A 14282-nucleotide genomic window follows, 5' to 3' on the forward strand; every position below is an offset into this window, starting at 1 on the left:
ATTTAAAACTACGGTTTTTAGAGTTTCAGTTACTATTGAGCCGAGTCACTTCTTCCTGACAGTTTGTTACCACGAACTGTTTGATTTCTCACATAACACCCTAGCAGCTAAAATTTTAGAGAAGAACAAATGAATGTGGACTGACAGTTTAATATATTCTAATGTTTACTCCTGACAGTTTTAAAAACCATGTATTTATTAAAGTTATAAAAGAGAAAACTTTCAAATTTTGTTTGTTTTAGTAAAGTGCTTATTATGTTGTGGCATTTTTTGCTCGTTTAGTTTGACTTGGTTATTTATTATAATTTCTCTTCGTTTTGGTATCATTTATTTAATAATAGTGAAAATTAGTCGTTTTACTCCTGAAATATAATTTGACTTTATTTCTGCTACTTCTTTTTTTAATTAATTAATTTGGTCGTTATTAATTGACATAGTCCTTATATTCGGTTAAGTGAAGAATATTTAAATATATTTGGCCTTTCTCAATAAGAATCAAGGTTTTTGCTTAATTTACAGTATATTTGGCTTTATTTGTATGTTAGACAAGATTTGTATGTTAGGCAAAAATTTTAAATAATAATTGTAATATAGTATGAAATGAATGAATGAATGTGTTTTATTGCCCACTTCAAAGCTACAAAATTAAAAGTAGAGTAATTAAATCAAGAAAAAAAAGAGAAAAAATCTAAAAACAAGAAAAAAAATGCTAATAAAGATGAAAAAGCTAATAAAGAAAAATGCCAGAGAGTGTTTCCTTTACCAAACTATGCTAAAACCTTACAATTATTTCTGTATAGCCAGATACGGATCAGGAATAAGGAAATTGACACTTATCATAGAATTACTTTTTCAAGGGGGCAAACATAACAGAGAAACGCTAAACTAGATGCTAATAAAACTGTGTGATTGCCCCATTTCACAAGGGGAATAGGGGTATTACTCTTACGATTAAAAACAATAACCTTAGTCTTATATTCATTAAAAGATAGTCCAATTTCTTCAGTTGTTTTCCTATATTCAAAATCAAATTCAAAATAAAAAAATAGACCCCTAGATACATAAAACTCGGCGTTATTACTCCATGGGGTACAATTACGCTATTATTATATAAAGGAGGTGAAAAATGGCTCCCTGGCGAATCCCCTTTCTTACAGTAATAACAACCTTGGAGATTTTCATTCCGTATGAGATTAGAATCTCAACTTTAACTTTTAATTTCCCAAAAAAATTACGGAAAGGTACAAAAACAGACTTATTTAGGCTACGGTTATGAGCACAATATAACAACTGGCTGTGTACACTTGAATCGAATGCCCGTCTGAAATCTAAAGCTACAATAATCAATACATCACCATTACGGTCACATTTAGGCAATATATTGTACGTTAGATGATGCATATACTCTCTGCTGCTATCCTTCTTAAACCCGAACTTATTTTTAGAAATACATAACACCCGATTAATTTCATCTGTAACTATCAGTCCAAAAATTTTGCATAGCTCAGGAGCAATGGCGATCGGTCGGTAAGAGCTGCACTCGAGGGATCTTTGCCCTTCTTAAGAACAGAGGCAACAACCCCAACACTAAATGAATCTGGCACCAGACCGGTAGCAAAAAAGTAAAGTTCAAAACATAAAGTTCAACATTCCATGAAATATAGGCTGCCATTAACCAGATTCATACCACAAATGTTATCATCACTTTTAGAATTTTTTTCTCTTTTAATAATTTCAAAACAGACTTGTTGCAGCGACTGCGTAAGAGAGCTTTAAAGTTTACTAAAAGCAATGCTGAATCGGATCTTGTATCACGATAATTGGTAAGTTGGTAGCCTGGATAAACAACTACATCCTGTATTTTTACTGAGACAAACAATCCTGATGAGGATAGGAGCTTAAGCAAAAGCTCAGCATGTACGAGGAGCAGAATACCACCAGAAGCCTTTCCTTTACCACAAATTTTGATTGCAACTCCAGAAACTTTCATCCATCCGTCAATAATGAGCAAGTCAAGGCTACTATTCAAGAGGAAATCTTCTTGTAGACATGGTACATCACCGCAACGAATAAGCTGGCATAAGATAGGCCTTTTGTTCTCAACAGAATCATTAATGTTCCCTGTAGTCGCTCTTAAGGAGCGGCTCATTTAGCCAGCTTTAGAGCTTCAGGATGCTCATAGAATATCAAGGATAATCATTTTTCCTACAGAGAGTATATTTTGCTGCAAGCTGACATGGGATGTCTTATATATTACGGGGACTGACAGTGCCATTTTACTGCGGACAATCTTTGTCTTTATCTGTGTTTGTCTGCAAGCTTTGTCTTTGTATTAGTCTCTATGCAGCATTAAAAAAAAAGTTTTTTTTCAGTTGAAAGTAAGGGGCAGCATTGAAATTTAAGAAAAACATAAATTATTTTCTGTATGAGGAGGATGCCCCCTCCTCAATACTCGTTCGTAACGCAAAAGTTTGACTTTTTGTTTCTGTTATTTAAGAATAACTATTAGAATAATAAACTTTTTCTAAAGTTCTAAAAAAAACTTAGCGTAAAGAGCGAGGTATTGAGGAGGGGGTATCTCCCTCATATACGTAATAATTTCTATTTGTTTTAAGTTTTAATGTTGCTCTTTACTTTTAGTTGAAAAAACCTGTTTTTATTTAATTTCTGATCGTTTTTTAAATAATGCTGGGAAATCCAGTTCCTCCTCCATAGAAAACTCCCTTCCATCACAAAGTTCCTCCATGGAAAGATAATCTTATTTAATCTCCCGCCAGAAAAGTCCCCCCCCGCCCCCAAAAAATATCTGTACACTTCCTAATGACCAATACTATATGTAAAATGATTGGCAAAGTTCAAAGCTAGCAGCCATTTCCCGGGGACCTTTTTTTGGAGTGGAGATTCAAGTCATTCTCAAAGACATAGTTACTAGATCTTTCGACTATTTTGAACAATATGGCTGTCTCAAAATTTTGATTTTCCTTTGAGACAAAAAGAAAAATGGGGCTAGCCGCCCTCCAATATTTTTGATCACTTAAATACGGCACTATAACTTTTGATTTCCGATCAAATGAGCACACTCCCGATCTTTTAGGAGCGCTGGTTTGATGCGATCATCCATGGGGAAAACACACAAGCAAACAAATAATTACGCATCGTGATCTTTATTCTGGTAAAAATACAAAATTCCACATTTTTGTATACAGAAGCTTGAAACCTCTACAGTAGGGTTCTCTAATATGTTGAATCTGATAGTGTGATTTTCATTAACATCACTTGATGTTTATGGAGTGTTTCCCCCTTTTTTGAAAACTGGGCAAATTTTCCCAGGCTCATAACTTTTGATGGGTAATATCAAACTGGATGAATTTCACATATTTTGAATATACATCAAAATTCGATTCTTTCGATGTATCCATTGTTATCAAGACTTGCATGAACTAATAAAAACTACCGAATTTTTTCAAGAATATAGGCATTAAAGTAATTGGTTTCCAAATAAATAAAATTCTTTAATTTTAGTGTTATTCCTTAGATTTTGCAACCCTGAGGAAATTGCTGAACCTTAGGGAAAAAGGAGGAACAACCCCCAAAAAGGAGGGCATGACCCTTATGAAAACTGTGTTACCTAATTTAGTGTAAAAAAATTATGGTATATAGGTTTTAAGCCTGTAACAATAAAAGTTTTGAATTTTTTTATTTATTCAAGAAATTTGGTTATGGATGCGTGTCTCTTTCATTTTCCCCCAAGGGGTGATTTTTTCCATCCAATGTTCCTAAGATATCGAGGGGGGGGGATTGCTAAGTTGAATGGAAATGAAAGTTCGAATGCCGTTTAGAAATAGTAAAAGAGGTATCACACATTAAAATGCCATTTACCATCATTTGTAGCACAAAACAACAATTTTGACCAATAGATCGCGAAAATGCAGTTGTGTGGAAATCCTGAGGTGTTCTCTTTATTTAAAATTATTAAAAAGCTATACAGTTTGCTTCCCAGTTTCAGATGTCATAATGTCATGCCGTGGGGCATTTGTTCTAAGGCTGCATGAAGTCCACGCAAAATAAATGTCAAGATATGATTTATTCAAAAAAAGTCGAAAATATAATAGTATATGGCACTAATCTCCACAAAGGCTTTTTTGGCCAGTAAGGAGAGGGAAGACAACTCGTCTTTAAAACACAACTCAGAAAAAAAGGATTACAAGCATCTCAAGATCACTCGGCAAAACTAAAGATCTGATCAATCCTTGACAAAAAAAATGAAAAAATAAATTTGAAAATTCGGAGAGAGACCAAAAATTTTTCAACTGGTCTCTTTAAAGATTAAGTGAATGAGACATTGGGCGGAGGGTTAGTTAATGTATATGTTAGGAAGAGAAGCCTGAAACCTCACAAAGTGCTTTTTAGGTCCATAGAATCTAGCTTTCATTAATCATTCCAATAAATTTAGAACAAAAGAGGCGGAGGAGGATTTTCAAGACTTATCCCCTTACTCTCCCATAATTCGGAGGAATATTTTTCGATTAAGCTTGTAATATTGGTCCTGGGTGGTGATAAATCCCCTCTTATTGCAGGACTCTTGCAGACGTAACATGAAAGATTATATTCCAATCATTACGGGCAACGAAGGAAGCGGAGGCGAGGGCGTCGTATAAAATAGATTTATTGGAGGAACTCCCTTTGAAAATCTAAAAAAAAAAAAAAAATGCTGACACTATCTTCTATCTAAATAAATAAAAACGAATGTTTGTCTGTGTGTCCCGTATGCATTACTTCACCGTTCCTCTGATTGCCGAGAAACCTTAAGAAGGTTAAATGAACTCTAGCGATGGTTTTAGATATAGATTTTGCCCTCCATCTCAAGGTTCTCTTAATATTTTGAGTACTTTTCGTACTGAAATTAGAGACCCATGAATACAAATACTCGACTGTGGCTTTTGTTCATCTTTTCCACAATTTCAGGAAATCAATTATCCTACAACGCTTGACAGTAAAATTTATAATCCTAGCCCAATTTTGTAAATACATTTAAATTAAAATTTATCATTATTTTACATACCGAAGAGGGGAATTTTCAGGAGGAATTTACCATAGGGAGAATTTGGTGGGGGATTTTCAGTGGAAAGGGATTTTCACAGAGGAGAAGTGTTCCACAGGATAAATTTCCCAAGTTCCATAGGGGAAGAATATTCCGGGAGAAGATTATTCCGAGGTACGCGTTGTCTGCGAAGCGGAGTTGCCCCGGCGGGGGGGGGGGGTTGTGGGAATTCTTCAACTGCTTTTAAATTTAAAATATGATCTTTCTTAACATGTGGGGTTGAATTTTCCACGAGGGAGGGATATTTTCCGGAGGAGAATTTATCGGGATGAATTTTCCCTTTTTGAGATCGTAGCAACGTGCAATGGGATTAACTTAATCTTGGAATTAGCCAAAGATTAAGTTTATTGGGGAAAGAATATCTTCTTCAAAAAATGAAAATCTTTCCGATTGTTTTGGACCATAAATCCTAATTACCTTAAACAGTTTACCCGAAAATGAAAATTTTGTAAAGTCAAAAAGTAACTATCTCGTACACAAATCATTTTCCCCTTTTCTTCTGCTCTTCACTTTTCAATTTCATAGTTCGATTTAGGGTTTAATTTAGTTATGCCCCCCAAACATAAATCGATTGGTCGATTTACAACTGAAGCATGAAAGGAAAAGGCATTAAGAGAACGTATTGATCAAGCCAGCTCAGATAAAATAGAAAATCAAAAAGAACCAAGATTGGGAACAAATCCAACATGATCAAACAGTTCGGGGTAACGGTAACGGTGGTCAAACAGTCCGTGTAAGTAAGGGGCGACCCCGCTCAATAGTAACCAAAACTCTAAAAAACGAAATTTTGATACCAATAGATACATCAAAAGAATCTAATTTTTATGCTGATTTAAAATATATAAGTTTTATCAAGTTTATTCTCACCCATCATAAGCTATGCGCCTGAGAAAATTTGCTTTATTTTCGAAAAAAGGGAAAACATCCTCTAAAAGTCATTGAATCAATGAAAATCAATAAAAACCCTTAATGAAAATCACACCATCAGATTTAGCGTATCAGAAAACCCTACTGTAGAGGTTTCAAGCTCCTATTTGCAAAAAACGTGGAATTTTGTGTTTTTTGCCAGAAGAAAGATCACGGATGCGTGTTTATTTGTTTTTTGTTTGTTTGTTTTTTTGTTTTTTTTTCTAGGGGTGATCGTATCGACCCAGTGGTCCTAGAATACCGCGGGAGAGCTCATTTGAATGGAAATTAAAAGTTCTAGATTTTGTTCAACATGGTCGAAAAATATAACAACTATGTCTTTGAGGATGACTTAATCCCCCACAGTCCCCGGGGGAAGGGCTGAAAATTGTGAACTTTGCCCATTGTTTACATATAGTATCGGCTATTGGGAAGTATCCAGACGTTTTCAGGGGGGATTTTTTCTGGTGGGAGGGGGGGGGCGGTTACATGGGAGGATCTTTCCATGGAAGAATTTTTCATGGTGGAAGGGAAATCGCTATGAAAGGAAAGTTTTTCGGTTGAAAGTTTTTCAATCGAAAACTTTTCGACTGAAAACCTTTCAATATCGAAACTTAAGACGAATAGAAAAAATTACGTATATGATTGGGTTCGCCCCCTAGTCAATACCTCGCTCTTTACGCTGAAGTTTTCTTAGTACTTTCATAAAAGCCATTTATTCTAATTAATGGCCTTTGTGATTTAGGGGTCATTCTGAAATAATTGCAAAAATGAACTTTAGCATAAAGAGCGAGGTATTGACTAGGGGGCGTACCCCCTAATATACGTAATAGAAAGACACGAATATAGAAGCTCGTTACGTAAGTTAATTCGTAAGTTACGTATATTTATTGCTAATAAAAACGTTCGTAAATAAAATTAAACAACTTTCGAGAAAGCCATTTTGCCAAAAATAAGTAAAATTAATATACATTTTTTTTTTATTTATCCATATACGGTGAGCCAAAATCAAAACCTGCATTAATTAAAATACGTTCAGAACTTAGATAAAAAAAAACAAGTTTTTTTAACTGAAAGTAAGGAGCGCCATTACGACTTAAAACGAACAGAAATTATTTCGTATATAAAATGGGCTGCCCCCTCCGCAACGCCTCGCTCTTTACGCTAAAGTTTGACTCTTTCTTACAACTTTATTTTTTAATACAATAAAAAACTTTAGCGTAAAGAGCGAGGCGTTGAGGAGGGGACAGCCCCTTTCATATACAGAATAATTTCTGTTCGTTTTAAGTTATTTAGTTAAAGCGTGGAAAAACCCCATTCAATTTATTCGTATATATACACCAGACAAAAAAAAAATTAAAAGTAGATAAAAAATAATGTATTTCAGAAATCTTTTTAGTAAATAAAATAATAGTATTAAAATAAATAAATTTCAACGTAATGTTTTAGTTTTTGCGTCCTTGAATTCCCTTTCTTTTGAGATCGCAGCAACACGCAAAGGGTAAGCTAGTTGTCCTATTACATTTCAGACCCCTTCCTCCTTATACATATTTTAGGACGTACACTTTCACGGGGACCATAACCCTTCAAAATTGCTCAAAGAACTGTTGTACAAATAATGCATCGACTATCCCTTTGAACTTGATTACAAAAAAAAATTGTTGAAGGAATAGAGTAAAACAGTAGAAATTAAAAACCGTAATTAAAAGATGACGCTTGTCAATAGAAACCAAAACTCTAAAATCTCAGTAGAGATTACGAAATAAGTAGTTTTGTAGCACATAATCTAGTATTTGTACTAATTCTAAATATGCAAAATATATTTATTTTGAATCCTCAAAATGAAATTGATATTAACATCAAAACAATAAGAATAATAATAGCAACAACAATTTACGTGTATTTCCCACCTACTTTACAATTTAAGAATCGATTTATTAGACAAAAAGAAAAATAAGAAAGAAAAATTGTCTGTATGTTACTGTGAAGGACCGATCTGGAGAATGTCGACATTCACCGGTTCATGTCCGAAATTCCTTTTTCTCATTGGATTTAGTCAACTTTGCCAGTCAGCTTTTTCAGTTTTATGCAAGGTTCGATGGTGACAGGCTAGGTTAGATTTTAACCCATTTCTGATATTTGTAACCTAATTTAACCTATCCCAACCTAACGTAACTTTAACTTTTGCCATCAAACCTTGCATAAGACTGACAAAGCTGACTGACAAGGCTGACTGAATCGAAGCAGAGAAAAGGGAATTTCGGACATTTACCGGTGAATGTCGACATTTACCACATTTCGGTCTTTCTCTGTAACATATATACAAAATCCAATGGAACCAAAATCACTGAGACTTTTACTACCCAGATAAGTGGTCGATTAACACCTAGTGAAGCATAAACATATTCTCGAGGATTTGCCTGCCAAAACAATCTAAGATACCAGTAGAACCGAAACCTGCATGCTTTTCATATTTCAGTACATGCAAGACAAGTACAAAAAAATTTTAAATAACTGAAAAGCTACTAGCATATGAAAATTTTATATGGTTTTAGGAAAGAGATTGTACCTCCCCCCAAAAAAAACAAATGGGTGTGAACTTGATGAGAGCTACACATTAATCTTATAAATCTATACAATTCTAAATCTACTGTCTAAAAAAAGTACGACATTTTGGCTCGCGTTAAACCAAATGCCATCGATCAAAAATTTAAAGAACATTGAAAATATTTTTATAAAGCCTTCCGTTTTTAGAGGCAATACTGGTGCGAAAATAATACTTGTTTCTAAGAATACATGTAGTCCATAAGAGATCAACTGTTGCTGTTGGCGGTTTATGCAAAAAGACTAGGTCTTATTGCGTATACGGTATAGGTACGCAATATTAGGATGCAGATTATCGGATTCTTTTATGGAGAGGAAAGGTAACTAAGGCTTGAAAAAGGCGTTTTTACATCCACATTTTCAGACATGTTCAGAGACATATTTTATATGAATTGGATGAACAATCATATGAATTTCGATTGTGTTCAAAATTAACCTCTGGTCTCTTTTTATTTCAAAGAAGCTTTGTTTTGCCTATATTTATGTTTTAGAAATGAAAAGATTGCTTTTTTTGTTTTATTGTAAGAATTAAATATCAAAAAAAGCCATTTTTTTTACATAAAAGTAAAGAGAGACATCAAAACTTAAAACGAACAGGAATATTTCTCTATATGAAGGAGGTTGCCCCATCCTAAGCCCCCGCTCATTACAGTGCTTACAAAATATCCCGAATCAACGGCCCTTGTGTTTGAGTAGTCGTTCTTAAAGATTTAAGACAAAAAAAACACTGGGCAGCCATTCGAAATAATTCCCCTTCTTTTAAAGTGTATTGTCGCTATTTTCTTTCACTGAATTACAATTTTTTTATTATTTCCCTTTGTTTTAATATCACATCCAATGTCACCGTTAATACGAAGAGGGCCACCATCCTGTCGAACACGATCTTTAAATCAAAGTTTAACTTATGTATGGCAATGCTTCGAGAAAAGAGCTCATCTAGTGCAGGGTGTAATTTCAGTAAAACTTACTTACCTTTTTGGTGGTGTTCCCCCCTTTTTTATACATAGGATAAATTTTATCAGGTTCATAACTTTTGTTGGGTTGCTTTAAGCTTAATGAATTTTTTAGATTTGGAATCAACATGACAAGTTAATTATTTTAATGCATTTGTTGTTATTGAAACTCCTTTTTCTAGAGCTTTGGTTGCTCTTTAGAGCAAGTCTTTCCTTACATATAGTTTGTTACCATAAACTATTGGATAGCTAAAGAACAAACATAAAACCATATATTCTTATTTAAACTTCTTTAAAAAGAAATTTTCAGATAGTGCTTACTTCCTTCCTAGGATATTTCCTGACAGAACTCATAATGCCCACCCCCCGACCTATTTACTTTTTGTGCCGATAAACATTTGAATTTAATCATTTATGATGCAGGAGAAAAAACGATTCTACAATAAGACGAGATTTGTCACACAATAGCACCCACATCCAGGCCTAATCCAGAAAAGAGAAATTAGTGATTGATTCCCACCCCCCTTAGGGCCCACTCCTACATTTATCTGATGGCTCTTGAACAGTTAGGAAATCTGGACATAAAATGATTTTTTGAGATATCAGCTACTGGCTCCCCAAGCTAAGAAATTATTTTTTCTATGGACTAAGTGACTTTTTAGGGACGAATGCGCTATCGCTCGGCAATATTGCCTCTGAAGCTGGGAGGTTCAATAAATGGTTTTCCGATGATTTTAAATCAAATGGCTAACTCTGAGTGACAGACGACTTGAAAATTATGAGTTTTCAGGATTTCTTGACGAAATGACAGAAACTACCACTTTGGTGTGACTCAATCTTTTTAGCTACTTGAAAAGGACCCTAGATTTTTGAATTTCCGTCCAAATGAGACCTTTTCTGATGTTCTAGGACTATTGATGTAATATAAACACCGCCGGAAAAAACAACAACAAACAAAAGCGTATCTGCGATCTTCCTTCCGGAAAAAAAACGGTAAAACTTCTCATTTCTCTAGGTGGGAGCTTGATACCTCTACAATAGGGCGCTTTGATGCTTAGAATTCAGTTAACGAATTTTCGTCAAGATCTTTTGCCCTCTTCGAGGTGTTTTCCTCCTTTTTAGAAAATCAGGCAAATTTTCTCAGAGTCGTTGCATTTAAAGGTTAACTATAAACTTGACGTTTGTAGTTTATACTTGATACTTGAGTTTTATAAATTTCATATCACCGTAAAAAGTTGATGTTGTTACCAATTGACCAGGTCCCTCCTTACTTAAAGTTTGTTATCGCAAACTGTTGGACAAGAAACCATTACGTCAACAAAAAATTTAATAATCATAGCTGGATTGAATTAGAAAAATAAACATTAACGGTATTTGTCAATTTTTTCGGGGTAACTTTCCATTAGGCTCAATATCCAACTCATGGTTGTCTGACTTCTTTTGCCATTTGCAGTCTGTGTTCTATATATAATAAAGGCTGCCACCGGTAACAGAACAAGCAATGGAAGAGCAAGATTACCATCAGCGTTACTGCTTCCATAAATAAATAACGCACTTATCACGATCAATACAGTCCCAAAAATGATTTTCTGTTCTTGAGTTAAGCTTTGTAAAAATGAAGTTACGTCATTTGTTTTTGTCGCTGTTAATCGGGTCACAGTAGGTCTTTCATATGTTATGGCCGTTTCATCATCTTGGTCTATGTAATCAATATCTTCATCATATGTTTTATATACATAAATTGGCTCTGTGTTGTGAAGCTCATCCTGACTTTTATTCAACAAGTATTTGTTTGAAATGATTAAATTAGCATTACTAAGCTCTTCTTCTTCCACAGAATCTTGCAAGAACTTTATTAACTTTATAGCAGAATGAGTCTTTTGATGGTTGTTATTTCCTGCAAGCTCCACTGGGCCTACGCTTAAATATGATGGATTTTTTGCTTCCTGAGGCATAGGATTTCTGGCTTTGATATTCTGACTTGGCGTGTAATTTCCAATTCGACTACTTAGCTGCCAGAGTCCAGAAGCAACAGCATTTGGAATCAGAGGAAGACCATCAACAATAGTATTTCCAACTTGCTTTAAGCCATCTGTTACAAACTGTGTGTATTTAAAGCTTGCATCATCTTCTTCTTGATACTCATAGCTTGATATGGGAGAACTCGGATTCTGATTTGGATGCAAGAGCCCCTGACTCTTGATCAAGTCAATTAATGTATTGACGGTTTCGTTGAGCTGTTTAATTTGTTCTATAGGTGACAATGTAGAAGTCGGAGGAAGTGACACTACAGGACCTTTTAAGGTTGCCTTAATGCCAGGAGCATTATTATCATATTTGCTACGCTGTCCAATTTTGAGAGAACAGTTCTTTTGTACTAAGCAGTGTATTTCTGGCATTTCACTTGTCTGTCTAGTACTTTGATTAAATAAAAATAGAAACCTGTGATTATCAATTTTACCTGATATAGGGAAATTAGACATATTTAGCACTAAATTTGGATGATTTTTGTAAAGTAGTTGCGCTTTGCCAGCTTCTTGTATTTCGCCCATTCTAGTAGGAATTGGGAAAACAATGTTAAATACTTGTCTATTATCATGTGTCATATTTTCTTTGTCATTATTTACACTTTTTTCACGGAAGTTGGAGTTATTTAATGTACTTTCTGTATTTTCAACAAATCTACTTTCTTTTAAATGTTTGTCTTGAGGAATGTTTTCACCTTTAGAATCTTTAACTGCAAGACGAAAAACCTCATCAGTGTCTGCACTAGATTCGTTAAGGTTAATTGTATCGTTGCTTTGTTTACCAGCTACGGATTGACTCAAATCCAAAGTGTTCGTATGATCAACCTGACTAAAACTGTTATTGTATTGTCGAGAAGTGTCTGAAGTTGTTATTACCTCCATAGCATGTGTCGTTACATCAACAATGTCATTATTAATTGACGCTGAGGCTAATAATTGAAATATGGTTGAATTTAAATTATTTTTGAACTCACTGTTATGGAAAATGTTCCCGGTTGTATATATATCAGTCGGAACAGAAGTAAAATCTTCTTCTAGAATACCGTCTCCATTGTCAAGAGTTTCTCTGCTTGAAGTGGTTGTAGTCTCTGACACTTCAGATTCAGCATTATTTCCACTTTCAATTCTTTTCTGTCTATATTTATTGTTTTTCTTTATATCAATTCTACCAAACTCTTCGTTTACCGTTCTATTGAAAAATTCTTTTAATGTGCCATCTTTTCTGGTGCCAAATGAGATAGAATCACTTTTCACAAATTTTCTGTTATATACAATCTCTGCAGGGGGATTTTTTCTTAGCTGTGAATTTTCGTTTAAATTTTCACCTTTTCGACTGATTTCAAATATAGAACTTTCTTTAGCAACTTTTGCTTGAGCATAAACTTTGTTTCGACTTAAACTCTCAAATTTGTCATTTTCTGATTCAAATAGCATTGGCACCCCTTTCACAGCTACGCCTAGCAATAAGAAAAACAACTTGACCTTCATTATATAGAAGTTTTTGCCAGTTCATATCACTAATTATTTGTCGAAATATAACTATTAAAGTAATTTAGCTCCAAAACATGCGGTTATTTGAAACCCCATAACACTTAACTTACATTCAAAATGATGACTGGTTATGTTTTTCATAAAATAATTTGAATCACAGATACCATAATACCTTACCGTTATAGTCCAGCTAGGCGTGTGAAGAGAACAAAAATAAAAATGTTGACGAACAATTAATGCAGATTTCGATATCCTCGTATCATGTGCGAGCTGTTATTTTAAGTAGGTTTACTATAGCGCATATGTTTTGTTCAATCAACTGTTACTTTAAACAGAATAAATATAGCACAACACCTTAATTAATTCAAGTGTTAGTATTCTAATTTCATGTAAAAATAATGTGACACTAATTTCGTTACAGAAATTACCAACAACTTGTTATCAGCAGTTTGAGGTAACGAACTGTAAGTAAGGAGCGACGCGGCTCAACAGTAACCAAAATTCTAAAAAACAGATTTGGCATATCAATAGATATAGTAAAATAATCGGCGTATTATGCTAATTCCAAATATATAATGTTCTTTAGGTTTACTGTTGCCCATCAAAAGCTACTAATCTGAGAAACTTGACAGATTTTTCAAAAAAGATGGAGTATCCCTTAAAAATCAAAGAATCCTAATGAAAATCACACCCTCAGATCTAGCGCAACTGAGAATCTTATTGTAGAAGTTTCAAGCTCCCATCTGCAAAAATGGGGAATTTTGTATGTTTCACCGGAAGAAAGATCACGGATGCGTGTTTATTTTTTATTTTTTCTCCAGGGGTGATTGCATCGAACCAATAGTCTTAGAATATCGGGGAAGCGCTCATTCGAACGAAAATTAAAAGCTTTAGTGCCCTTTTTAAGCAACCAAATAGATTGGAGGGCAAGTAGCCCCCTTCCACACCTTTTTTCTTCAAAGTCATCCGATCAAAATTTTGAGATTGCCATTTTGCTCAGCATAGTTGAAAGGTCCAGCAACTATGCCCTTGGGGATAACTTGAACCCCCACAACCCCTGGGAAAGGTCTCTAAGTCATGAAATTTGCCCATTGTTCAAGTACAGTATTTGTTATTGGGATGTATACAGACATTTGTTTTTGCTGGGGTGGGGGTGAATGTTCTGTTGCAATATTTTCCACTAAGAGAAATTGCCGTGGG

At 34.4% G+C, this 14282-nt stretch overlaps 1 protein-coding gene across 1 annotated transcript in view; it reads right to left on the reverse strand.

Moving 5' to 3' along the window:
- The window catches only part of LOC148950164 (uncharacterized), a 54233-nt gene extending 40892 nt beyond the window's left edge, over window positions 1-13341 (reverse strand). The window contains exon 1 of the mRNA XM_089092192.1: window positions 13260-13341. The gene's annotated coding sequence lies outside the window, so the exon portion shown is untranslated. The remainder of the gene's footprint in view (window positions 1-13259) is intronic.
- Between the last annotated feature and the right edge of the window lie 941 nt (window positions 13342-14282).

The sequence above is a fragment of the Artemia sp. Qi Xiang Cuo genome, chromosome 7, assembly GCF_049724085.1.
Source record: "Artemia sp. Qi Xiang Cuo chromosome 7, ASM4972408v1, whole genome shotgun sequence".
NCBI lineage: Eukaryota > Metazoa > Arthropoda > Branchiopoda > Anostraca > Artemiidae > Artemia > Artemia sp. Qi Xiang Cuo.